Raw genomic sequence first — 27,198 nt, 5'->3', positions numbered from 1 at the left:
TACTCTATTCCCCAGCTTCCCAGATCTTGGAGGGGGAGATGACAGCTTAGGTTCACCTAAGGACTCCCAGGCTTAGAGCTTTAAGGTAGAGGGAGCATAAACACAGCTAGAACCACTGCCCACTCCCCTCTGACACATCTTCTCTTTTCTTTATCCTCTCCTGTTCTTATGCTCTTTCTAGAAAAACTTCTAAAAATTTCTCTGACCCTTGGAGATCTGGGTGTTGGCAAGCTGAGATATTTAGCATTTCGTGGTTATCTCTCTCTGAATTCTAGGCGGCAGGAATTCATGTTACTGGAACCATATCTCAAGGTTGCCCAGTGTTGCACCACTGGTGAAGGATATACACTATCATGATGATTTACTGTTGATTTTTCTGACAGCTCTCAGACCACCTGATGGTACATCAATCGCTTGTTGTCTGAGGGTCACTGTTCCAGAATGTTCGTGATCAACTATAGTTCACATTTGAGGTGAGGGCAAGAACTCCATCATGTTCACTGCTTGTATCCCAAATACCTAGAACTGTACCTGGAACTTACTCAGTGCCCAATAAATAGTATTTCTTCTCTCTAAGCTTTATTGTCCCACTAATGGAATTTAATTGGTGTGTTCAAATCTGGGGGCTCAGTGGTAAAGAATCTGCCTGCAATGCTGGAACAGCAGGAGGCATAGGTTCAACCCCTGGATCAGGAAGACCCCCTGGAGGAGGGAATGGCAGCCCACTCCAGTATTCTTGCCCAGAGAATCCCATGAACAGAGGAGCCTGGTGGGCTACAGTCTGTGGGGTCGCTAAGAGTCAGACACGACTGAGTGATTGAGCACATGAAAATTTAGTTTGAGAGTTCCTTGGAAGCTAGGGCTATGAGAAAGCCATCTTCCAGAGCATTCCTAACTTTTACACTGTATATAAAAATCCACTGAATGTTAGTTATTGAACAAAATCCAATGAGAATTTTTTTAATGTTTCTGTATTACAAATAATTTTTAATAAGTTTTAGCAAGAAATATGTAGTGTTAAAAATATTGACATGAGACAACTATATGGTGGCTCTTCAAAAACTTAAATATAAAACAACCATGCATGCGAACTCAGTCGTGTCCAATTCTTTGAGACCCCCTGGACTGTAGCCTTTCAGGCTCTTCTGTCCATGGGATTTCCCAGCCAAGAATACTGGGGTGGGTTGCCATTTCTTCCTCCAGGGTATCTCCCAAACCCAGGGATTTAATCCATTTCTCCTGCATCCCCTCCATTGGCAGGTGAATTCTTTACCACTGGGCCATCTGGGAAGCATAAAAAAAAGACCCATATGATCCAGCAATTTCACTTCTGGATATACACCCAAAAGAATTGAAAGCAGAGGCATGAATAGATATTTGTATATCAACGTTCACAGTAGCATTATCCACAACAGCCAAAAAGGTGAAAGCAACTCAAATGTCGATTAACAGATGAATGGATTTTTTTAAATGTGATAATATGTACAATGGAATATTATTCAACTTTAAAAAGAAATGAATTTCCAACACGTATTTTAATGTGATCAACCTTGAAAACACTGTGCTAAGTGAAATAAGCCAGTTACAAAAAGATGAATAATGTATGATTCCACTTAAATGAGGTACCCAGAAACAGTCAAATTTAGAGAGACAGAAAGTAGAACCCTGGTTGCCAGGGTTCAGAAATGAGGGAACAGAAATGTGACCAGTTCTTGTTTAAGTACAAAGTTTCAGTTTGGGAAAATGAGAACATTTTGTATATGGCTGGTGGTAATGGTTCACAATAATGTAAATGAATTTAATACCACTGAACTATATACTTAGAAATGGATAAGTGTTATATAATATATATTTTACCACAATAGAAAAATAAAAGCTTTTGACAAAAATTCTTAAAGAATATTGGCCATTTAAAGTGTCTGATATTGTTTTAGCTCTCTATTTTGTAGCTTTGAACTATGAATAACATTTTTTTCCAGTTGAGGGGCCCTTAACATGTGATCTGGGGACACTTGGAGGTCTCCAATACCTTTCCAGGAAACTCATAAAGTCAAAATTATTTTCACAGTAATACAGACATGCTATTGGTGTTTTTTTAGCCTTCATTCTCTCATGAGTAAATATTGGAGTTCTGCAGAGGTCACATGACATATGTTATCACAAAAGATCGAATTCAGAAGCAGAAACATGAATTTAACTCTATCCTATTAAGTCAGACATTAGAGAGATTTTTTGTTTGTGAAATAATGCCACTTTTCTCATGAAATTATTTTGTTTTGGAAAATATAATTATTTTCATAAAATAATTATATTAATATGTAACAGAGTTATTAATTGTTGTTTCAGTTGCTAAGTCGTGTCTGATTCTTTGCAACTGCATGGACTGCAGCATGCCAGGCTTCCCTGTCCTTCACTATCACCTAGAGTTTGCTCAAACTCATGTCCATCGAGTCAGCAATGCCATCCAACTGTCTCATCCTCTGTCACCCCCTTCTCCGCCTCCCTTCAATCTTCCCCAGCATCAGGGTTTTTTTCCAGTGAGTCAGCGCTTTGCATCAGGTGGCCAAAGTTATCAGGGCTTCAGCTTCAGCATCAGTCCTTCCAATAAATATTCAGGGTTGATTTCCTTTAGGGTTGACTGTTTGATCTCTATAAGTATTTTTAAATTTTCTCCATTTTAATTTATTACATAGAAAATATAGATTGATAAAATACACATGAACAAAAGCTCTTTGGGGTTCTCAATATTTTCAAGAGTGTAAGTGTCCCAAGATGCAAAAGTTTGAGAACTGCTGGTCCAGTCTATAGGGTGATCAGACTAAACCCATTGAAATGCCGGCAAACTGACATTTGTCTCCTAAAATTTATCCATTACCTCAAGTTAATCAGGCTAATCTCCAACCTCTTCTAAATTCAGATAACCCAAATTGTCCATGAACATAAACCGTTCTTTCAAATATGGGTTAAGTAATACTACTTTCCGATAAATAATTCTGAATTTGCAAACTTCTGGGCCTGACCTCATTGCTACTGGATCAAAATTCATGCCTGCACATAGAGGATGGCAATTGAATACTCTAACACAAATTAGGGGTTTGGAAGATGTGTACTCTTTAATTGTGCACCTTATCTACTTTGTGGTTACTTAAATATAACCCACTAACTACAGAGTTCTTAGTCTACTTAGACATGCAATTTAAAATTCATTATCCAGCAGTATAATTCGCAAAGACTGGATAAAGACTAGTTATGCAATAGTGACATCAGAAATATAGTCACGGTTTAAGAAAGGTCACTCAATCTTCTCTTAGTCTGTATAACCATGTTTTGCTTTCCAAAAGATCCTCAAGAAAAGATGTTTCTGATAAATGCTGAGTGAAAAGAAATCTCTTAATTATTTTGCTTTGCAGGAAATCAGGTCTTATCAAATCACCTACAGGCATAGTGCATTTCTTTTCCATGGGGATGGTCTTGATCCCAGTCTCCTGCACAATGTCTCGAACCTCATTCCATAGTTCATCAGGCACTCTATCTATCAGATCTAGGCCCTTAAATCTATTTCTCACTTCCACTGTATAATCATAAGGGATTTGATTTAGGTCATACCTGAATGGTCTAGCAGTTTTCCCTATTTTATTCAATATAAGTCTGAATTTGGTAATAAGGAGTTCATGATCTGAGCCACAGTCAGCTCCCGGTCTTGTTTTTGTTGACTGTATAGAGCTTCTCCATCTTTTGCTGCAGAGAATATAATCAGTCTGATTTCAGTGTTGACCATCTGGTGATGTCCATGTGTAGAGTCTTCTCCTGTGTTGTTGGAAGAGGGTGTTTGCTATGACCAGTGCATTATCTTGGCAAAATTCTATTAGTCTTTGCCCTGCTTCATAGGAGTACGTCAAGGCTGTATATTGTCACCCTGTTTATTTAACTTATATGCAGAGTACATCATGAGAAACACTGGACTGGAAGAAACACAAACTGGAATCAAGATTGCTGGGAGAAATATCAATAACCTCAGATATGCAGATGACACCACCCTTATGGTAGAAAGTGAAGAGGAACTAAAGAGCCTCTTGATGAAAGTAAAAGAGGAGAGTGAAGAAGTTGACTTAAAGCTCAACATTCAGAAAACAAAGATCATGGCATCCAGTCCTATCACTTCATGGGAAATAGATGGGGAAACAGTGGAAACAGTGTCAAACTTTATTTTTGGGGGCTCCAAAATCACTGCAGATGGTGACTGCAGCCATGAAATTAAAAGATGCTTACTTCTTGGAAGAAAAGTTATGACCAACCTAGATAGTATATTCAAAAGCAGAGACAATACTTTGCCAACTAAGGTCCATCTAGTCAAGGCTGTGGTTTTTCCTGTGGTCATGTATGGATGTGAGAGTTGGACTGTGAAGAAGGCTGAGCTCTGAAAAAATGATGCTTTTGGACTGTGGTGTTGGAGAAGACTCTTGAGAGTCCCTTGGACTGCAAGGAGATCCAACCAGTCCATCCTGAAGGAGATCGGCCCTGGGATTTCTTTGAAGGGAATGATGCTGAAGCTGAAACTCCAGTACTTTGGCCACCTCATGTGAAGAGTTGACTCATTGGAAAAGACTCTGATGCTGGGAGGGACTAGGGGCAGGAGGAGAAGGGGACGACAGAGGATGAGATGGCTGGATGGCATCACTGACTCGATGGACACAAGTCTGAGTGAACTCCAGGAGTTGGTGATGGACAGGGAGGCCTGGCGTGCTGCGATTCATGGGGTCGCAAAGAGTCAGACACAACTGAGTGACTGAACTGAACTGAACTGAAGTAATGGGTAAAAGGGGATTTTCCGGTGGAACTAGTGGTAAAGAACTGGCCTGCCAATGCAGAAGACATCAAGAGTCGAGGGTTTGATCCCTGGGTTGGGAAGGTCCCCTGGAGAAGGGCATGGCAACCCTTTCCAGTATCCTTGCCTGGAGAATCCCATGGGCAGAGAAGCCTGATGGGCCACAGTCCCTAGGGTCACAAAGTGTTGGACACGAAACAACTTAGCGCACACACACACACAATGGGTAAAAAGCAATTAGCTCAGTGCTGGATCCATATTAAGTATCTGATCAATATTAGCTACTATTTAAAATACTATTATTGGCCTCCATTACATGACTGAGCTATTTCTCATTAGAAATAAGAGACAGAAAGACTAAAGCCTTGTTGTTATAATTTTCCCTCTTTTCTTAGGAAATGCCGAGACTGACATTTCATATTATAACAACTCTGAAATAGGGGTATGTCTTACATTGCTTGATTGACAGGATTTTTTTTCTTAATGCTAAATAAAATAATGGTGAAGTCGCTCAGTCATGTCCGACTCTTTGTGACCCCATGGACTGTAGCCCACCAGGCTCCTCCATCCATGGAATTTTCTAGGCAAGCATACTGGAGTGGGTAGCCATTTCCTTCTCCAAAATAATGGTAAATCTTACAACTCATGGCATCTTAAATTCAATGAAATAGAGTAATTGACCTTTCCACTCAAAAATACAAATAGCACCCAAATAATCTCCCAAAGTACACACTTTATTACTGTACTTATCATGGTATCTTATGATTCCTTCTCCCCAGCCCTCACATGCCTACCATCTGGCACAAGGACGTCACTTAGATTGGTTGAGTCAGTGCACACACGCATGGACTTGATCTGACCTTATTCACCACTCTTCCTATGAGTCTCTGAAAAAAAATGTATCCAAGGGAAGTCTATTTCCCTTTTCTCAGAATCCAACAGTAATTATAAAGTGTTGATGTTGCTTATACTTGTTTCATGCTTGTGAACTTCATCTACCCAACTATAGTGTAAGCATCTCAAGATAAGGACTGTCTGAGTCAGATAAGTGGTTTGTCTTCCCTACAGGGCTGATGATATGGCATATACTTAGTGATCAATTGCCTAAAGGGTTTTTTGTTTTTTTTTTTTTAACACTATATAAGGATATATGCCCGAATTTCTGCAAATCTGACTTCCCTAGAATTTTGAACAGGGGATTTTTTAAAAATTCCTTTGGGGATTCCCTGGCAGCCCAGTGATTAGGACTCTGTACTGTCACTGCACAGCCAGGTTCAATCCATGGCTGAGAAACTAAGTTCCCACAAGCCATGCAGTGTGGCCAAATAAAATAAAACTTGTAAACTGTTGGATCTCTTAAAAATTCCCTTCACTGCTCTGAAAATTCAAACTACTTAGAATTTCCTTCTCCACCACTTACTGGTTGTTAATAGACATTTTGTCTATTGATCAGAACAGACAAACATATATTGAAAGAATAGCAAACTGCAGAAAAGATGGTCAGTGGCATAGCTGATGCTGGTGTATCACTCACAGCCCCTCTGATCACTTTTGATCATTTCTGGGGTATGTTTCCTAACTTATGTTTGCTTTGCTTCCAAACAAGCTGCTTTGTTTATATTTGCAGAAATGTTGCCCAGGGAAAACAATAGCCATTGATTGATTGGTGCCAACCTCTTCTGCCTCAAGGCTGGGTAAACCCTGGGGTATAATTTATGCTTCAGAGTTCCTCACAAGATCAAGCTAAGCCCAGGGCTTCATGAAACATGGGCACTGGCACCCCTGCTTGATTACTTTCCCCTACCCCTATCCTACTTCCTCTACACCTTTAAAAAAGGGTGTCTTTGAGACAGTTAGGACCTGAATTTAATAGTGTCTAAGTTTTTGCATAAAAATAATGGGAAAAAAGTTCTGAGTTACATGATTTAAAAGTTTACAGTATAGTAAATCCTTGTTTTTCATCCTATGTGTATATTCTTGAGACTCAAAATGAGCAATAGTATAAAATTGATCCTTGGCTTTCTGTGCACCAATGCCAAACAGAAATATGCAGACAGACTTCTGACGAAAGAAAGAGTGACTTTATTTCTTTGCCAGGCAATGAGGAAACACAGTATGCTAAAGCCTCAAGAACTGTGCCCTCTTACCTGGGGAATTTCTTTGGAAGGAATGATGCTAAAGCTGAAACTCCAGTACTTTGGCCACCTCATGCTAAGAGTTGACTCATTGGAAAAGACTGATGCTGGGAGGGATTGGGGGCAGGAGAAGAAGGGGATGACAGAGGATGAGATGGCTGGATGGCATCACTGACTCGATGGATGTGAGTGTGAGTGAACTCCGGGGGTTGGTGATGGACAGGGAGGCCTGGCATGCTGCGATTCATAGGGTCGCAAAAAGTCAGACACGATTGTGCAACTGAACTGAACTGAACCTGGGGAATAGGGAGAGGTCTACAGGCAGAGGATCAAGGCAGTGACAGGCTTGCATTCTTCTGATAGGTTGGTGGTGAAGTAAGAGTTGCAAAGAATAGCAAGGAGAGATAAGAAAGTCTTAAGTGAACAATGCAAAGAAATAGAGGAAAACAATAGAGTGGGAAAGACAAGAGATCTCTTCAAGAAAATTAGAGATACCAAAGCAGCATTTCATGCAAAGATGGGCACGATAAAGGACTGAAACGGTAAGGACCAAATAAAAGCAGAAGAAATTAAGAGGCTACAGAAGAACTACGCTAAAAAAGGTCTTAATGACCTGGTTAATCACAGTGGTATGGTCAGTCACCTAGGCATCCTGGAGTGTGAAGTCAAGTGGGCCTTAGGAATCATTACTATGGACAAAGCTAGTGGAGGTGATGGAATTCCAGTTGAGCCATTTCAAATCCTAAAAGATGATGCTGTTAAAGTGCTGTACCCAATATACCTGCAAATTTGAAAAACTCAGCAGTGGTCACAGGACTGGAAAGGTCAGTTTTCATTTCAATCCCAAGGAAGGGCAATGCCTAACAATGTTCAAACTACTCACAATTCCACTCATTTCACATGCTAGCAAAGTAATGCTCAAAATCCTTCAATCTAGGCTTCAGCAGTATGTGAACCAAGAACTTCCAGATATACAAGCTGTATTTAGAAAAGGCAGAGGAACCAGAGATCAAATTACCAACATCCATTGGACATAAAAAAAAGCAAAGCAATTCCAGAAAAGCAGAAAGACTTCTGCTTCATTGACTATGCTAAAGCCTTTAACTGTGTGGATCACAACAAACTGTGGAAAATTCTTAAAGTGATGGGAATGCCAGACCACTTTACCTCCTGAGGAACCTGTATGCAGGTCAAGAAGCAACAGTTAGAATCAGACATGGAACAATGGACTGGTTCCAAATTGGGAAAGGAGTACATCAAGGCTGTATATTGTCACCCTCCTTATTTAACTACACAGAGTACATCATGCTAAATGTCAGGCTGGATAAAGCTCAAGCTGGAATCAAGATTGCTGGGAGAAATATCAATAATCTCAGATATGCAGATGACACCACCCTAATGGCAGAAATCAAAGAGGAACTAAAGAGCTCCTTGATGGAGGTGAAAGAGGAGAGTAAAAAAGCTGCCTTAAAACTCAACAATCATAAAACAAAGATATGGCATCCTGTCCCATCACTTCATGGCAAACAGATGGGGAAACAATGGAAATGGTGACAGACTTTATTTTCTTGGGCTCCAAAATCACTGTGGAAGGTGACTGCAGCCAGGAAATTAAAAGACGCTTGCTTTTTGGAAGAAAAACTGTGACAAACCTAGAGAGCATGTTAAAAAGCAGAAACATCACTTGGCTGTCAGAAAAAAGGTCTGTTAGTCAAAACTATGGTTTTTCCTGTAGTCATGTATGGATGTGAGAGTTGAACCATCAAGAAGGCTGAGTGCCAAAGACTGGATGCTTTCGAACTGTGGTGCTGGAGAAGACTCTTGAGAATCCCTAGGACAGCAAGGAGATCTCAGTCCTGAATATTCATAGGGAGGACTGGTGCTGAAGCTGAAGCTCCAAAACTTTGGCCACCTGAAGTGAACAGCAAACTCATTGGAAAAGACCCTGATGCTAGGAAAGATTGAGGGCAAGAGAAGAAGTTGGCAACAGAGGATGAAATAGTTGTATAGCATCACTGACTCAATGGGCATGAGTATGAACAAATTCCAGGAGATAGTGAAGGGCAGGGAAGCCTAGCGTGCTACAGTCCATGGGGTCACAAAGAGTCAGACATGACTGAGTGACTGAAGGACAACAAAAAACACAACCTGGGAGTCTTTCAGCCCTGCCCTTTAGGAGGACACATTCTGCCCTGAGCAAGATAATAGGCTATCAGGAAACAAGAGGATAGCAAACATTAAGAACTAACCAAATGGCATTTCACAATCAATTCTATTTTATTTAGAAGTGATATTTTTCTAATTTTATTTTATTATAATGTCTGGCTCTTTTGCTGAGCTTCTTAAGGCTTTTGGGAACTAAAACAGTAGTGCAAAGTGAGTTGATCTGTTCGTGAGTCCAAGCTTGCTCTGCTCTCTGCGCACAACAGGCCAATTAACAGAGAGGGAGTGTTGAGGCAAGGAATATGACGTTTTTCGTAAAGCCAATGGACCAAGAAGATGGCAGACTAATTCTCAAAGTAAACATTGTGTTGGGTCTGGATGCCAGGTTCTTTTATAGAACAGAGAGGGGGAGGAGTTGAGGAAGTAAAGAAAAAGGCCTATTATCTTGCAAATCTCTCCTGGACTGGCCAACTTTGGGGATGTTTTAATGTCTTTTACAGGGTTATCTCCCTGTGAGCTAAAAAAAGTCACTTTAAAACTCATGTACAGAGGCAGGGTTCCCTGAGGTAGGCCATTATGTATGACTATAATTACGAAAGCAATGACAAGCAAAGATTAAAGTCAAGGAAACAAAAAATAAATAAATAAATAAAGTCAAGGAAACAGATCCAACACAGCCAGAATTGACTCTTCTCTGCAACAGATCCACATTTTGATAAAATGCTACTAGATCACAAAACAGAAATGCATCCTCTAATAGGCTGCAATTCCTCTCTCTTTTCTCATAATATAATAGTCTTCCTTTAGCCATGGTTTACTTCACCTGTGGTTAACCAAGATCAGAAAATATTAAATGGAAAATTACAGAAATAATTCATAACTTTTTATGGGCACGATTCTGAGTTGTGTGATGAAATACTGTGCTGTCTTGTTCCATCCACCTGTTCCATACATCTGGGATGCAAATTATCCCTTTATCCAGTGTATCCTTGGAGTATACACTACCCAGTGGTTAGGGAAAAAAAATAGCATACATAAGGTTTGGTACTATCTGCAGTTTCTGTCACCCACTGTGGGCCTTGGATGGTATCCCTGTGAATAAGAGAGGGAACTACTGTACTCTGGAGTGTCAGAAACAAACTTCAGTGTCGTGATCCATGCATGGGTTGGAAGATAATTTTCAGCCATGAGAGAGGGAAATAAAGTTTATTAGAGTGGGAGACGCTGTTAGAACAGCAGGCCAGTTCAAGGGAGAGCCAACGTTGAACACCGGTCCTTAGTCCATTTTTGTAGCCAGGGTACGAGGAGTGGGACAAGGGTCTTGTGGGTTGTTTGCTGATTGAATGAGGCAGGTATACTGGGTGGGGAAGAGTAAGGCAAATACTTTCTCCCTGTGGGGTAGGAAAGGAGACAGTTTATGCTGCTCAGGAGGACCTGAAATCCGCTTTTAGTTACAACATGGGGGAGGGAAGGACGATAAGGGTCTGGTTTTTTCGGTTCCTGCATTCCAAGACTCTCCTTGTTTTTTTTCTGTTCTGTCGTTCTTGAGATACTACATTCAGGATCTATTCTAGTGACTGGAATAGTTATACAACATTGTACACTTTGGCAGGCAGTTTCACAAATTTGTTTCTGAATTTCTTCAAAGCTCTTAGAAGTGGTAGCTGGAAGTGTCAGTTCAGTTCAGTTGCTCAGTCGTGTCCAACTCTTTGCAACCCCATGGACTGCAAGCGTGGATGGTGACGACTGAGTCTGAATTCTTGTTCTTCTGCTTCTTCTACGGCATGCAGCAAGTTGTTTACTCTTCCTGAGCTCCAGTTGTATTTCCTTAATAAGACTGTTAAAAAGAAATGAATGAGATAATATGTATTCAGTTGGGCAACTGTCTGAGATGTTAATTTATATCTTGTTCAGGTTGCTATAGGTATTTCTGCCTCCCCAATACAAAGAAAGCAACCAATTCTGCCTCAGGGAGTAGTTATTGGCTTTAATGGTGCAGGATCAAAATTTAAAGTTTTCTGACACTCTGAACAAAACCTTTGGTCTAGTCTTAAAGGTGATATAGCTGGATTGCTCCAAGTGGCAGGAGTCATCAAGGGTTAGGAGAAGAAGTGGACCAACACTGGAGAGAAAGCTCTTTGGGAAACACCTCCTCACATTTAGAAGAGATTTCAAAAGAGTCAGGGACATGTGGTCTCTTCCCATACAGTAGCAGGATCAGGGCCCCTGATAGTGGCCAGCTTGTTACAAAATTGTGTCAAGATAGAATGATAGAACCTATTTTCTTGAACAGATTCTCAGCTTGGTTTATAATTTAAAGATATTTAACATAGGATATATGAACTTCCTCCATTTGTCTTCCATATTTAATATTTTTATTTATTTTTTTATCTTTGGCTGTGCTGGGTCTTTGTTGCTTTGTGCAGGCTTTTAGTTGTGGTGAGCGGGGGTTACTCTTCCTTGTGGCGCACGGGATTCTCGTGGTGGCTGGTGGTTTCTCTTGTTGCAGAGCACAGGCTCAAAGGCCTTTGGGCTGCAGTATTTGTACCATACAGGCTTAGTGGACCCAAGGCATGTGGAATCTTCCCAGACCAGGGATCAAACCTGTGTCCCCTGCATTGGCAGATGGATTCACATCCACTACAGCACCAGGGAAGTCCCTCCATTTGTATTTTTGTCCTGTGTGTGTGCTAAGTCTCTTCAGTTGTGTCTGACTCTGTGCAACGCTATGGACTGTAGCCTGCCAAGCTTCTCTGTCGCTGAGATTCTTTGGGCAAGAATATTGGAGTAGGTTGCCGTTTCCTCCTCCAGGGGATCTTTGTGACCCAGGGATGGAACCGGTGTCCCTTATGTATCCTGTATTGGCAGGCAGGTTCTTTACCACTAGTGCCACCTGGGAAGCATTCTTGTTCTAGGCCCTGTAAGTATTAGGGGTGGCCTGGGCCAGGAACCATAAGGACTTGGATCATGAACATTCAACAGTGATAGCTAATGGGTCTGAAGACCAGAGGGCTCATCTCAGAATATTATGCAGTGTGTAGGACCCTGGGTTGGTATGCTTAGTTGCTCAGTCGTGTCCTACTCTTTGCGACACCACGGCCTGCAGCCTGTCAGGCTCCTCGGTCCATGGGAGTTCTCCAGGCAAGAATACTGGAGTGGGTTGCCATACCCTCCTGCAGGGGATCTTCCCAACCCAGGGATCAAACCTAGGTCTCCCTTATTGCAGGCAGATTCTTTACCGTCTGAACCACCAGGGAAGCCCTGGGATGATATCAGTTCAGTTCAGTTCAGTTGCTCAGTCATGTCCAGCTCTTTGCAACCCCATGAATCGCAGCATGCCAGGCCTCCCTGTCCATCACCAACTCCCCAAACCCATGTCCATTGTGTCAGTGATGCCATCCAACCATCTCATCCTCTGTTGTCCCCTTCTCCTCCTGCTCTCAATCTTTCCCAGAATCAGGGTCTTTTCAAATGAGTCAGCTCTCCGCATCAGGGGGCCAAAATATTGGAGTTTCAGCTTCAACATCAGTCCTTCCAATGAACACCCAGGACTGATCTCCTTTAGGATGGACTGGTTGGATCTCCATGCAGTCCAAGGGACTCTCAAGAGTCTTCTCCAACACCACAGTTCAAAAGCATCAGTTCTTCGGTGCTCAGCTTTCTTTATAGTCCAACACTCACATCCATACATGACTACTGGAAAAACCATAGCCTTGACTAGACAGACCTTTATTGGCAAAGTAATGTCTCTGCTTTTTAATATGCTGTCTAGGTTAGTCATAACTTTCCTTCTAAGGAGCAAGCGTCTTTTAATTTCATGGCTGCAATCACCATCCATAGTGATTTTGGAGCCCAGGAAAATAAAGTCAGCCACTGTTTCCACTGTTTCCCCATCTATTTGCCATCTATTTCCACTGTTTCCCCATCTATTTGCCCCATCTATAAGTGATGGGACCTGATGCCATGATCTTAGTTTTCTGAATGCTGAGCTTTAAGCCAACTTTTTCACTCTCTTCTTTCACTTTCATCAAGAGGCTCTTTAGTTCTTCTTCACTTTCTGCCATAAGGGTGGTGTCATTTGCATATCTGAGGTTATTGATTTTTCTCTCGGCTATCTTGATTCCAGCTTGTGCTTCCTCCAGCCTAGCATTTCTCCTGATGTAGTCTGCATATAAGTTAAATAAGCAAGGTGACAATATACAGCCTTGACATACTCCTTTTCTTATTTGGAACCAGTCTGTTGTTCCATGTCAATTCTAACTGTTGCTTCCTGACATGTATACAGGTTTCTCAGGAGGCAGGTCAGGTGGTCAGGTATTCCCATCTCTTTCAGAATTTTCCACAGTTTGTTGTGAGCTACACAGTCAAAGGCTTTGGCATAGTCAATAAAGCAGAAATAGATGTTTTTCTGGAACTCTTTTGCTTTTTCGATGATCCAGCAGATGTTGGCAATTTGATCTCTGGTTCCTCTGCCTTTTCTAAAACCAGCTTGAACATCTGGAAGTTCATGGTTCACTTATTGCTGAAGCCTGGTTTGGAGACTTTTGAGCATTACTTTACTAGCGTGTGTGATGAGTGCAATTATAGATACCCCTAATAAATTATCTTCCCCCAAAAGTAAACATGACATATCCTGAAGTTCTCATCTCCCTAAACCTAGGTAGCTTGGAAGCAGATTTAACGTCATTGAAAACAAAATAGGGGCTGGATTTTTTTCTGTCTTCTTCCCTGCTTTATCCCTAGCACCTAGAACAGTGCCGATACACTTTGTTGAATGAGTGGATTCTTGCTTTCAGTGCCAGGGACCAGTCTCACACATCACATTGTGTAAAGCTGCTGGTTTTGTGCTGTCATGTATTCGGTGTTGGTGTTAGGTGCTCATTTTTGCCAAATACCACATGATACCTATTTGTATCTGATGTGTCAGATGAGCCTAGAACACCCTGTTTATTTATCAAATCATTTGAGCAACTTCAGCACTGTCTGTTATGCCCAGAAAACTACGTACTCTGCCTGCCAGGTTCCCTCACTCCTTTCCTATTGAAAGTGCTCATCCCACTTATTTGATGGAGCCTCTATCATAAATCCAGGGTTTCTGGGTCCTGTATGCGAAACCAATTCTGTTTCAAAGACCAGAGGCTTAGGGTTCTAGATCCTTCTCCATCTATATGCGACTTTTCTGCTCTTCAGAGTATAATTCTGTTCATTGGTTGGGCCTACATTTAACATAGTATCTGCCTCCTCTCCCATCCTAGATGTAATCCCAGAGTTAGAAATTCCCTTACCAACATCATCAGATGACTGCACAAGAGATACTCTTTGATCTCTGGGCCAGAAAGTGATGCCTCTACTGTCACTCTTCAGGACAATTTCTTTAGGGAAGAGTTACAGAATGAGAAAATCCATCTAAAACCAACTTTCTTTCTTGGCCACTGAGGACTGAAGGATATTGTTTTAAAAGCCTTCTTTAAGGCTCCAGGTAACTCTGTTTTTTAGTTTCTGCTATCTATAGAGAATATACTTTCTCTCAGAGGACTAAAATACCATATGGTCTCTACCCTGTTGTTGGGGTTTAGTTGTAACCACAGCTAGAATTTTATTAGTCTGAGTTTGATCTTTTCCTGTGTCTGTTCACTAGCTTAGCGATTTAACTATTCTGAAATTACCAGAACCAAGCTCAATAAGCTCCGGATTTGTACACTTGGAGGCTCCTTACAGGCAAGAACTGTGCTTTTTGGTTCTGTATCCCTAGCACTTTAGTGCCCTACCTGGAATGTAGTATTGTTCCATGAAATCACTCCTAGAGATAGATTCTGTCAAGAACTGTAAAGGATCTGAGTTTTACCCTACTTGCAAGTTAACAAATTAGCCTGTCACAGTCTCATGGATGCTACTAGAAGACATAAGACTCCTGAGTCAGAGAGAAAGTAGCTAGTAGTATCTGCCTCTTTAAGTTGGTTCCCCAAGACCTAGTTTTCAGAGGGTGATGGGAATAGGGCCAGTTAGCATCTATACATGAAGAACTCTGAGCTTAGGGAATCAGAATCTTTGTTTTCCTTTGCAGAATTGTTATGGCTTTCCATAACCAAATAAAACTCACACATGAGCTCTCTCTTCATTTCTTCACTGTGCCTCCTGGCATTAGGATTGGTGACTCACGGCCAGCTGGGCTGCTCTTTCCATGATGGCTTTGAGGTTCTTGAAGGAAATGTGAGTCATCTCAGCACAGTAAAATTTGTTGCACATCAGTAGCACTTCCAGCTTTGTGATGTTACAGACCAGAAACTTCTAGAAACCACTAAGCAGCATGTGCTTCATTTTCTTGTTGCTACCATGACCAATCTTGGGCATCAAGATCTGGCACTTGAATCTTCTCTGTACCCTGTGGTCAATGTCTCTGGGTTTCCGCCAGTTATACTTAATTTTGATATATCAGGCTGACTGGTGCTGGATGAAATTCTTGGTCTTCTTTTGGATGATTTTGGGGCTTCATAAAATATCTGAGAGCAGTCATGATGCTGGGTTGGAGATGGATGCTACCTCCTCAGAACCGCTTATAATGGGTAGTCAACATGCCTACCCTTTACTCCAGAAGGACACATTATTGCCATCAAACATTCTTGAAAAGGTAGTCTGGCACTTTGTCCCATTTATAAGACATGCAGGGATGGGAGTGGCCCTTAGAGAAATGTCTCAAGAGATGGTTGAAGTGAGACAGAGGCAGCAGCAGTCTGAAGTTCACTTGCTCTTGCCCACTCCAGTCTCAGAAGCCTCCAAGAGCAAGCAATTTTTTCAGTGTTTCTGAAAAAAGATGCACTCTGCTTCTTCTACCTTCTACTTCTTTGGTGGGCTAATACTCTCTGGCTTGAATGCCTTTTCCTTACTTCTCTACTATGTAAATATTATTCATCCTTCCAGATCAGATTCAAACCCCAGGTCTCCTGTAAAGCATTCCCTGACCAGCCCAACTCACAGTGATTTCTTCTCCAATATTATAGTGTGATTATAATTATCTATATCAATCATATTGACACTTAGGAAGTAATAATAATATCAACAACTCTAACATTTGTGCATCATTTTATGTTTTACAAAGTATTTTTACACAAAGTATTCCCTTTGACTCTCATAGCAATTTAAGAGACATGCATTGAAACATGTATATTATCATATGTGAAACGGATCGCCAGTCCAGTTTGGATGCGTGAGTCAGGGTGCTCGGGGCTGGTGCACTGAGATGACCCAGAGGGATGGGATGGGGAGGGAGGTGGGAGGGAGGTTCAGGATGGGGAACACATGTACACCCGTGGCGGATCCAAGTCAGTGTATGGCAAAACCACAACAATATTGTAAAGTAATTAGCCTCCAACTAAAATAAATAAATTTATATTAAAAAAAAGAGAGACATGCAAAGGAAAACACTGTATTTTCAATTTACAGATAAGGAAAGGCAGAAATTCAGAAGTGCATAAGATTACCTAGTTAATAAACAGGTCATCAGATTTAGCATTAGTTTCCAGGTTCATAATGGCTGCACCATGCCATTTCTTGTTGCTCTTTAAACCCCCAAATGGATTTATTTCACACAATGTTAAGTTTCAGAGTGACTTGATAGTTTCCCTCCAGTCAAAGAGTAGAGGAGGAGTTACAGCGGAGTCTAGTGGCTAAGAGTTCTGAGCAAGACAAAACTGCTGTGGCAGTTTCTTGGGTCACCAGGTTTCCTTGCCTTCCAGAACACAGAGCTAAACCACATTTCCCAGGTTCTCTTGTGCCGGGGTCCAGCCCCGGTGGATCCAGGGTAATTCAAAGGTGGGGATGGAGTCGGCGCCCTTGGAAATAACTTATTTAATTACAGATAGAGAGGGATTAGAAAATTAGCAGAGAAAAAGAAGCCGAATAACTTGGTTTACATGGAATACCAATCACCACCTACGTAGGCCGCAGGCGTCTTTCCATTCTCCTGAAGGAGAGGAGGCACTGAGGCCGCCTCTGGTCTGATCTTAGAAGCCCAGGCAAAATTAGCAGGCTTGGTGGGTACCCATGCACCAGATGGGAATTCGGCCAGAAAAAACAGAGAGCAAGAAAGAAGCGACATGGGGGAATCAGTCTTTCCGGAAACTGATCCCATTTCTTTATTTTTGGGTTTGCTTATATACCTTTTGTTACACATAGGGATGAATGTAGAGTCATGTGGGGGTCAGCAGTCCTGACCTTTATCAAAATCAGGTGCCTTACATAAAAAAAAGATCTTAGAGGTTTTACATCATCTTCTGGCCATGAGGCCTGCTAACATTTTACGACCCTTTCTTTCTGATAACCAAAAAACTTATTTTTTCCAAGGGTGTTTTTTCTTAAACCAGGCACCACCCTCCAAATAAAGTTGCCTTCCTATAGGGTGAGGGTGTAGTGAGTTACAATCAAGAAAGGAATTTATTTAACCCAAGGTTCAGTTCAGTTCAGTCACTCAGTCGTGTCCGACTCTTTGCGACCCCATGATTCGCAGCACGCCAGGCCTCCCTGTTCATCACCACCTCCCGGGGTTCACTCAGACTCACGTCCATCGAGTCCGTGATGCCATCTAGCCATCTCATCCTCGGTCGTCCTCTTCTCCTCCTGCCCCCAATCCTTCCCAGCATCAGAGTCTTTTCCAGTGAGTCACCTCTTCTCATGAGGTGGCCAAAGTACTGGAGTTTCAGCTTTAGCATCATTCCTTCCAAAGAAATCCCAAGGTTGATCTCCTTCAGAATGGACTGGTTAGATCTCCTTGCAGTCCAAGGGACTCTCAAGAGTCTTCTCCAACACCACAGTTCAAAAGCATCAATTCTTCGGCACTCAGCCTTCTTCATAGTCCAATTCTCACATCCATACATGACCACAGGAAAAACCATAGCCTTGACTAGACGGACCTTAGTCGGCAAAGTAATGTCTCTGCTTTTGAACGTGCTATCTAGGTTGGTCATTACTTTTCTTCCAAGGAGTAAGCGTCTTTTAATTTCATGGCTGCAGTCACCATCTGCAGTGATTTTGGAGCCCAAAAAATAAAGTCTGACACTGTTTCCACTGTTTCCCCATCTATTTCCCATGAAGTGATGGGACCGGATGCCATGATCTTCGTTTCCTGAATGTTGAGCTTTAGGCCAACTTTTTCGCTCTCCTCTTTCACTTTCATCCAGAGGCTTTTTAGCTCCTCTTCACTTTCTGCCATAAGGGTGGTGTCATCTGCACAGCTGAGGTTATTGATATTTTTCCCGGCAATCTTGATTCCAGCTTGTGTTTCTTCCAGTCCAGCGTTTCTCATGATGTACTCTGCATAGAAGTTAAATAAGCAGGGTGACAATATACAGCCTTGACGTACTCCTTTTCCTATTTGGAACCAGTCTGTTGTTCCATGTCCAGTTCTAACTGTTGCTTCCTGACCTGCGTACAGATTTCTCAAGAGGCAGGTTAGATGGTCTGGTATTCCCATCTCTTTCAGAATTTTCCACAGTTTATTGTGATCCACACAGTCAAAGGCTTTGGCATAGTCAATAAAGCAGAAATAGATGTTTTTCTGGAACTCTCTTGGTTTTTCCATGATCCAGTGGATGTTGGCAATTTGATCTCTGGTTCCTCTGCCTTTTCTAAAACCAGCTTGAACATCAGGGAGTTCACGGTTTACGTATTGCTGAAGCCTGGCTTGGAGAATTTTGAGCATTACTTTACTAGCATGTGAGATGAGTGCAATTGTGCAGTAGTTTGAGCATTCTTTGGCATTGCCTTTCTTTGGGATTGGAATGAAAACTGACCTTTTCCAGTCCTGTGGCCACTGCTGAGTTTTCCAAATTTGCTGGCATATTGAGTGTAGCACTTTCACAGCATCATCTTTCAGGATTTGAAACAGCTCAACTGGAATTCCATCACCTCCACTGGCTTTGTTCATAGTGATGCTTTCTAAGGCCCACTTGACTTCACATTCCAAGATGTCTGGCTCTAGATTAGTGGTCACATCATCATGACTATCTGGGTCGTGAAGATCTTTTTTGTACAGTTCTTCTGTGTATTCTTGCCACCTCCTCTTAATATCTTCTGCTTCTGTTAGGTCCATACCATTTCTGTCCTTTATCGAGCCCATCTTTGCATGAAATGTTCCCTTGGTATCTCTAATCACCTTGAAGAGATCTCTAGTCTTTCCCAATCTGTTGTTTTCCTCTATATCTTTGCATTGATCGCTGAAGAAGGCTTTCTTATCTCTTCTTGCTATTCTTTGGAACTCTGCATTTAGATGCCTATATCTTTCCTTTTCTCTTTTGCTTTTTGCTTGTCTTCTCTTCACAGCTATTTGTAAGGCCTCCCCAGACAGCCATTTTGCTTTTTTGCATCTCTTTTCCATGGGGATTGTCTTGATCCCAAGATTAACATGATTAATCTTAAAGGTTAATACTTATTTCTCCTATATGTTAGTTATATTCATTATAAGAGCAGGGAATATGGAGATTTAGGAGCAAACATCAGCCCAACAAATGAAAATCCTTTCACCAATGTTCCCCTTAAGATCTATTTAGAAAGTTACATTTTTACATAGCAAGGACACAGTGATTTATAACAAAGTACAGTGATCTATTACAAAAGAGAAAATTCATTAACTCAAAAAATCTAGTATTGTTAACCTTAAAAACTACTATATTTCCTTTTCTATATTCCGAATACATTGATTAATATATTCCCAGGTGCTCAAGGATATGGAGGCCTGGCGGCAATCATTGACTCAACGAGAAAAGCCCTATGCTAATTAAGACTCTCAAAATACTCCAAAACTCTCTGTGCTGTTTATGGTTGAGAGGCAGTAAACAATCATGTGGTAGTGGCAGGAGTATGGATAATCCTGTCACATAAGCTAGTTTGCCAGCAGAGAGGTTTGACCTGAGACACCCTTGTCCCACTCAGGGCAGGGAATTAGCAGCAATTATTGGCACAACAAATGAAAAACCCTTCACCAATATAATTCCTAACCAACCCACTATACTAATAATTTCTAACTTCCCAAAAGAATTTGCCTTTAGTAAGTCTAAAACATCTCCTGCCTCTCATGGTTAGGAGGCTGTAAACAATCACATGTGGCCCGACGAAACTATACAGGCAGGCTAGATAACCTTCAGAGGAGTTCATAAGTTGAAACACTCTTGTCACGCCCAGGAATTTTTATTGACTTGGAGCTGCACGTTTACTCCTTCCCTGAGAGAACCGGTGGGGAGCAGCCCCCCGTAAAGTCAGAGGTGTAGGCGAGAGCATGAAACAGTAAAGTAGATAGACTCTGGTTTGGGGGTAGATGCTCGGGAATAGGGGGTTTCCTGAGGCTTGATCACACCTTTGCGTATGCCAAGCCTCCTTCCTCATGACCTTTGCCATGGGCGGAGTTCCTCACGCTGGCCCCCGGCACCCTTGCATCCCAGATTTCTATCTGACTTGGTTCTAGCCCATAGAACCAAGTAATGTCACTACTTCTAGGTCTGACCTTGAAACATCCTATTCAGTCTTCTATGCTCTCTTTCCATCACTCCAGGCTGATTGATGGTGAAGAGATCTTGAAGCTACAACATGCTTAAGTCACAGGATGGAAGGGGCCTGTGTATATGAGTCACTGGTTAGAGGTGAGCTGCTTAAGAGAGCCATCTAATGAGGACCATATACACTGCTCTTTGCCCCAAACAAGAAACATTTACTGTGTTATGTTGCTTATGATTTGGGGATTGCTAATACACTTGGGATTAAAATCCAGTACTGCAATCTACCAGTCTGGTGTGAACTTCTGTGTGGTACTTAGCCTTTATTTACCCATTTTTAAGATAGAAATAATAACAATACATATCTTATAGAATGCTTCTGAGAGTCAAATGAGATAACACTTGCAAAGGACTAAACACAATGTCTGGCATAGTATAAATATTATTTAATCAATAAGTATTAACTTTTCATGTTATTATTTCTAACACATTTTCTGCTGGTTGCAATCAAAATTTTGAATTTCTGTCTTTCCAACTTGTCTTAAAAGAGAAAAGACAGTCCTTCCTCTCACTCTGATTACTTTATGAGAATGAGAATGAGAATGGCTCAGGGTTAGTCAGGGTTAGAGTCAGTCTGCCCACAGACCTCATTTTCTAGATGTCCTGCCAATCCATTCTCTACTGCCCCTATGGATTTAAAAGCAGGGGGAAGGGAAGTCACCAGGTTGCCTAGTGGTTAGAACTCAAGGTTTTCACTACTATGACCTGGGTTCAATCCCTGGTTGTGGAACTGAGATTCCACAGGCCATATGACAAATATATATATATATATATATATATATACAAAAAAAAATTACAAAGCTATTTCCATTTGAAAAAATCAAAATCTTCTGAAACTTTCTGAAGATCATACTAGAAATACATATTTCTAACTAAAGGTGAAATTTGATAATTCTTAGTCTTAATATTCACAACAAATTCACTGTGGTTGGGTCATTTAAAATGATACAACTAAATCTTTGAAGTCAAAAAATTCTATTCTTTGGATGATAAGGATGTGTCAGTGTAACTTCATCAATTGTAATAAATGTATGACTCTGATGGGAATTCCCTGGTGGGTCAATGGTTTGGACTCTGTGCTTTCACCAAGTAGGCCCAGGTTCCATCCCTGGTCGTCTTGCAAGCTCTGCAATGTAGCCAAAGTGGAAAAAAAGTATGACTATGGTGAGGGATGTTCATAACAGGAGAGGCCAATGATGTGTGGAGGCACGGGGTATATGGGAACTCTCTGTAACTTTCTGCTCAATTTTGCTGTGAACACAAAATTACTCTAAAAAATAACATTCTATTCACCATTACTGAATTGAACTTATCGTTGTAAATACTTTCTCTAATGGGATAATCATGTTATTAAAAAGACATTACAAGAGTTTTGTCTTGAGGTGGTTGGCACAGAGTATTCCCAGTACATTTTTTGTTTCTCTAGTTGGTGACAACATAAACTGAAGTACAGATTGAGCCACCTCTCTGACACTTGGGAAGCTGATGACAGGACAGATGAAGGCCTGTCATGGTTGATTTCATTTTATGACTTATAAATGTGTCCAGCCCACCCACAGCAGTTCAGGGAATTAAAAAAGGATCCCAAGGGTATGCAGCAAGAACATTTCTTGCATGATCAGATTGGGAAGGTAAAGAAAGCTTCTTTGAAGATTATGCTTAATGGCCCAGGGTTAAATATAGGCCATAGGATAAAGAGCACTTTTTATCCACCCTCTTGTCAATTATCCTGTTGCTTGCTCTCATCTTGTCTACTGAACAAGGAAACATGGGGAAAGTTATAGGCTCTGAAATCAGTCAGCCTGGATTCAAATTCCAGCTTGACACCTTGGCCAGATTTTAACTTTTCAGACATTTGCTTTACTCATCTGTAAAATAAGAATACCATAGCACTAACCAGTGGTGAGTATCTAGGAATTTTTTTGTGCTTTGCTGTTGAAAGATTAAGAACCAGATTTTAATATAAATTTGGAATAAGGAAAGTATACCAACCCAAAAAATCCTCAGGGACTAATCACAAGACTGGTAACAGGATATTTGAGTACAAATAATCAATTTCTCGATTTCCCCAACCTCTCCTTAACCCCTTCACCCTTCTAATACTAAAAGTTATACACACAGTTTTGGAATATGAAATATTTTATCAAAATATACTCATTTTCCATGTTTTTAAGGAACTATCACCTTGGGATTGCTGGTGTTTTTTTTTTCCGTTGTTTACCGTTAAACAGAAAGCCTATTGAGATATTTATAAACCCATTCAATTTGAAAAATCATTTCTATTCTCTTTTTTTTTCCTGGCTAGTTTCATTTTAAAACTGATTTACCATACAGTCTCATTCTAAGAAAAACTTTCAATGTACTTACGTAAAATATTCTGAAGTTATAATTTAATACATTTTTATCTGGTCCAAGTACCAAGAGGTTTAGTCCAGTCCAGGTTAATCTGTGTTCCACAAAGCATAGTGGTTCAGTTCTGGACCTAAGGAAGGTTTAATCTAAAACTTTGGCACTCTACCAGCTCAGAGAGACTCAAAGCCTTGGTTTGGCCTAGAATTGAACTAGTCCCTCCAGAAATCTCCAATGAGAATTTACCTAAAAGAAGATAACATCAGACCAAGGTCTAAGTCAGGAATGAGAATTTTTAACGTTGATGCGTTCTACCTTCATTATTTTATTTATTTATTTGGCTGCACAGCATGAGGGATCTTAGTTCCCCGACTTGGGATAGAATCCAAGCCCCTTGCGTTGGAAGCATGGAGTCTTAACGACTGGACTGCCAGGGAAGTCCCTACCTTCCTTATTTAAAAAGAAATTTTTTTTTTTAAGAAATATTTTTTAAAGTAAATGCCAGATGCAGCAGACAGTAACACTCACACAATACTCATTTTCTCCCATCTCTGTCCAGCTTATAGCAGGTAGTTGGAGCCATGTGACTAGTTCTGGTCAGTGGGCTTTGAGGGGAACTGACATGTTTCGCTTCCAGGCCAAGGCAGAAAAAAACCAGTGCTTGATTCTCTAGATTTCCTTGTTTTTCCACTCTGACTCACGTGATCTCATGGATCCTTGAATGATCATGTGGAGGAAAGCCCGCTGCCTACCTTCTTGGAACAGAAACAAATTTTTGTTGTTTTAAACCACTGAGACTTTGGGGATTGTTTTTCACAAGAATTTAATTTGTTTGTCCAATTCACAACAATTGTTTAAATGCAACCCGTTCTTACACTCATCATGCTTTGGCACACAGTGTTCTAATAACTGGAAGGTCCTAACACCTCAACCATCAGACCAGTTCCAACTGCAGTATCTTCTTAAACCTAATTAAAGGCAACATGGCGCATCAAGGAAAGGGTATGGGTTTCAGAATTTGCTAGGTTCAGGTTCTAATTTCTTAAAAGCTAAGTAACATAGGAAAACTTAGTTAACTTTTTTTATGCTCTGGTTTCCTCATCTACAAAGTGACAAAAATAACTTCACTGGGTATTTGTAAGATTAAATCACATTGGGGATTTAAATTGCTTAGTGCAATGTTTGGCACGTAGGAAAAATACTAACTGTATTATTATTTCCAGGCCTCTACCACTCTAATGGAGAAGGCAATGGCACTCCACTCCAGTACTCTTGCCTGGAAAATCCCATGGACGGAGGAGCCTGGTGGGCTGCCGTCTATGGGGTCGCACAGAGTCAGACATGACTGAGTGACTTCACTTTCACTTTTCACTTTCATGCATTGGAGAAGGAAATGGCAACCCACTCCAGTGTTCTTGCCTGGAGAATCCCAGGGATGGGGGAGCCTGGTGGGCTGCCGTCTATGGGGTTGCACAGAGTCGGACACGACTGAAGCGGCTTAGTAGCAGCAACCACTCTAAATTCAGGTGTGTTTTCCCCTCAGTTCACAGAACACTTCTATTACAACATTTACTGTCTTTCATTGTGTTTTTTTGCACCCATGTCTATATCCCCCATTAACCTATGAATAACTAGAAGTTAGCGGCATCGTCTGATTTTGTTTGCAGTTCTGTTCCCAGCCTTGAGGTCCTCCCTCACCATTTGTCCCTTCTATTGGATGCGGAGGAACCAGAGGAGGATACTAAGACCGGAAAAGGTGCTGGAGCCACCGGATGGAAAGGACTTGAAGCTTGAGTGCCTGAAAGACTGTGTGGGGTAAATTGCTACTTACTTCATTTACCTCAGGCCAACCAATCAAATTGGACTGCAAGATTAATAAGAAATAATTACTGTGTTTGGCACTGGGATTTTGGATTGTTAATCACCTTCAGAGCCTTTGATTCATCCATTCAGGGCTGGGATAAAAAGCACTTAGGCAGCTTTGTACACCCTAGTCATCACTCCCAATCTGTAAGCGCTTGAAAGAAGTAGATCCTCTTGTAGTGTTGAATCCTGGCTCCTGTTTTTTCCTCCACTTGCTCCCTGACTGAGATCTAGCATGGGACTTGGTCAGTCTGCCACTGGAGAACTAAGGAATTGCAGTTATATATGCCCACAAGGTACCCTGTTCTGGTAATAAACACTGCTTCCTGAGCCTGAGTTCCAATACTGTGTATAAAACTTAGTCCAACTTTGGAGGTTTTTAGCTTAACATCCCAGAAGTGCCTAAGAATGAAACTTTGCTTCACTTTTGCTGTGACTTGCACCAGAGTTATACCCCCTAATCTAGAGGCCATTACCTGCTAATTAACCATGGTGAGCATCAAAAGTCGGCTTTCTGTCTGATTGTAGTCGTGAGATGGGTGGGTCTGGACAAAGTATCCTCCTAATGGTCCTCTCCAGCCTAGAGTAACAGTGCAGCCTCACATGGGCGTTCTGAGATTAGCACAGTTCAGGTATCATCAGGTCTGTTTTTCCATTGGCATTTACTATTTCAGTGAATGCTTTTTATTGTGACAAATGTATTTCAATTGTAGAGTATAGCAAATAGGCTAATGGTTTTAGGGCCTTATTTTTTTTTATGAGATATGGGATATACTACATTTAGGGCATGCTTGGCAGGCACGCACATTATTTTATTGTGCTAAGTCAAGTCTATTGGGACCTCAGCTTAACATTTGATGATTTAGTATGCAAGTTTGCTAAGGTCCGAGCAGTTGTCCTATTAGTCACAATGTACACAAGCATTTAAAATACCTTCCTTCTTTAATCTCTTTTTTGTCCTGTCGTCTCTCCTAATGTGCCTTGCTTCTATTTGCTGGCTTATATCTTTACTGTCCAGCCAAATAGACCAAGTCATTTCCAAAGAATGACTTTTATTATTGAGTTTAAGGAAGTTACAATATAAAATCAAACCTGTTGCAAGTAGGTACAAGTTGCCAATAGTCAATTTTCAGGAAAGCAGCTACTAGAATTAGTCTGTCCTATGCTCCTGGGCTTCCCTCATAGCTCAGTTGCTAAAGAATCCACCTGCAATGCAGGAGACCCCGGTTTGATTCCTGGGTCGGGAAGATCCCCTGGAGAAGGGATAGGCTACCCACTCCAGCATTCTTGGGCTTCCCTTGTGGCTCACCTGGTAAAGAATCCGCCTGCAGTGCAGGAGACCTGGGTTTGATCCCTGGGTTGGGAAAGGCTACCCATTCCAGTATCTTGGCCTGGAGAATTCCATGGACTATATAGTCCATGGGGTCAAAAAGAGTCAGACGCGACTGAGTAACTTTCGCTTTCACATACTCCTGGCAGCAACAATGACAATAAAAGTCTTGCCCCACAGATGTCCTGGAAACACCCAGTGTCCATCCTGGAAGGACAGAGAATTGCATTTTCACTCAAACTTTATTATCTATACTAAGAATGTTTGCAGATTCCAGTGAGATAGCTAACAGTGAGTGTGAACTATATGCCAGACATTGTGCAGCACATTTTTACATACTCTTTTACACATTGCAGCATTTTCACAAGGTAGCATTTCACAGCATTTTCACAACTATTATTATCTCCCCTATTTTACAGATAAAGAAACTGAGGTTTGGATGCTTTAGGTAACTTGGTCAATGTCATAGGGTATCAATTAGGATGAATTTGACTGCAAGAAATAAACACATATGAGGAGTGGTTAATACCAGTGCCTCTCATATTTTAATATACATAAGAATTATCTAGGATCTTGTTAAACTGTAGGTTCTAATTTAGTATACTGGGAATTGGGGGTGAAATTCTACTTTTTCAATAAGCAACCATGCAAATGCTGGTCTGCAGACCATACACTGAATAGTAAGTGTTTAACCACAAGAACACTCATTGTTTACTTATTAGTGAGAGGCTTGGAGTTAGGCAGATCCCGGATTGATTAAGCAGCTCTACAGTGTCTTTTAGGACACATGCTCTTTCCATTTATCTGATGTGCCATCATAAATAAGTTTTCTTATCCTAGGCCATTTCCTCAAGATGACCATCCATGCTCCAAAGATGTCACATTTGTATGTGGCTAGAAATGCAGTTCATTCCCCCTGAGACTGGGCACATTGCCAGCTCAAAAAAAAATCTAGCAAGGAAGATATGGAAGTGGGTGAGAATGGAGGTTGGG

At 41.2% G+C, this 27,198-nt stretch overlaps 1 pseudogene; it reads right to left on the bottom strand.

Annotated features, from left to right (window-relative positions):
* The window catches only part of LOC120853640, a 50,877-nt pseudogene that overhangs the window by 4,929 nt on the left and 18,750 nt on the right, over nucleotides 1-27,198 (bottom strand).

The sequence above is a fragment of the Oryx dammah genome, unplaced genomic scaffold (genome assembly GCF_014754425.2).
Source record: "Oryx dammah isolate SB20612 unplaced genomic scaffold, SCBI_Odam_1.1 HiC_scaffold_26, whole genome shotgun sequence".
NCBI lineage: Eukaryota > Metazoa > Chordata > Mammalia > Artiodactyla > Bovidae > Oryx > Oryx dammah.
This window is presented reverse-complemented; position numbering and strand designations above follow the sequence as displayed.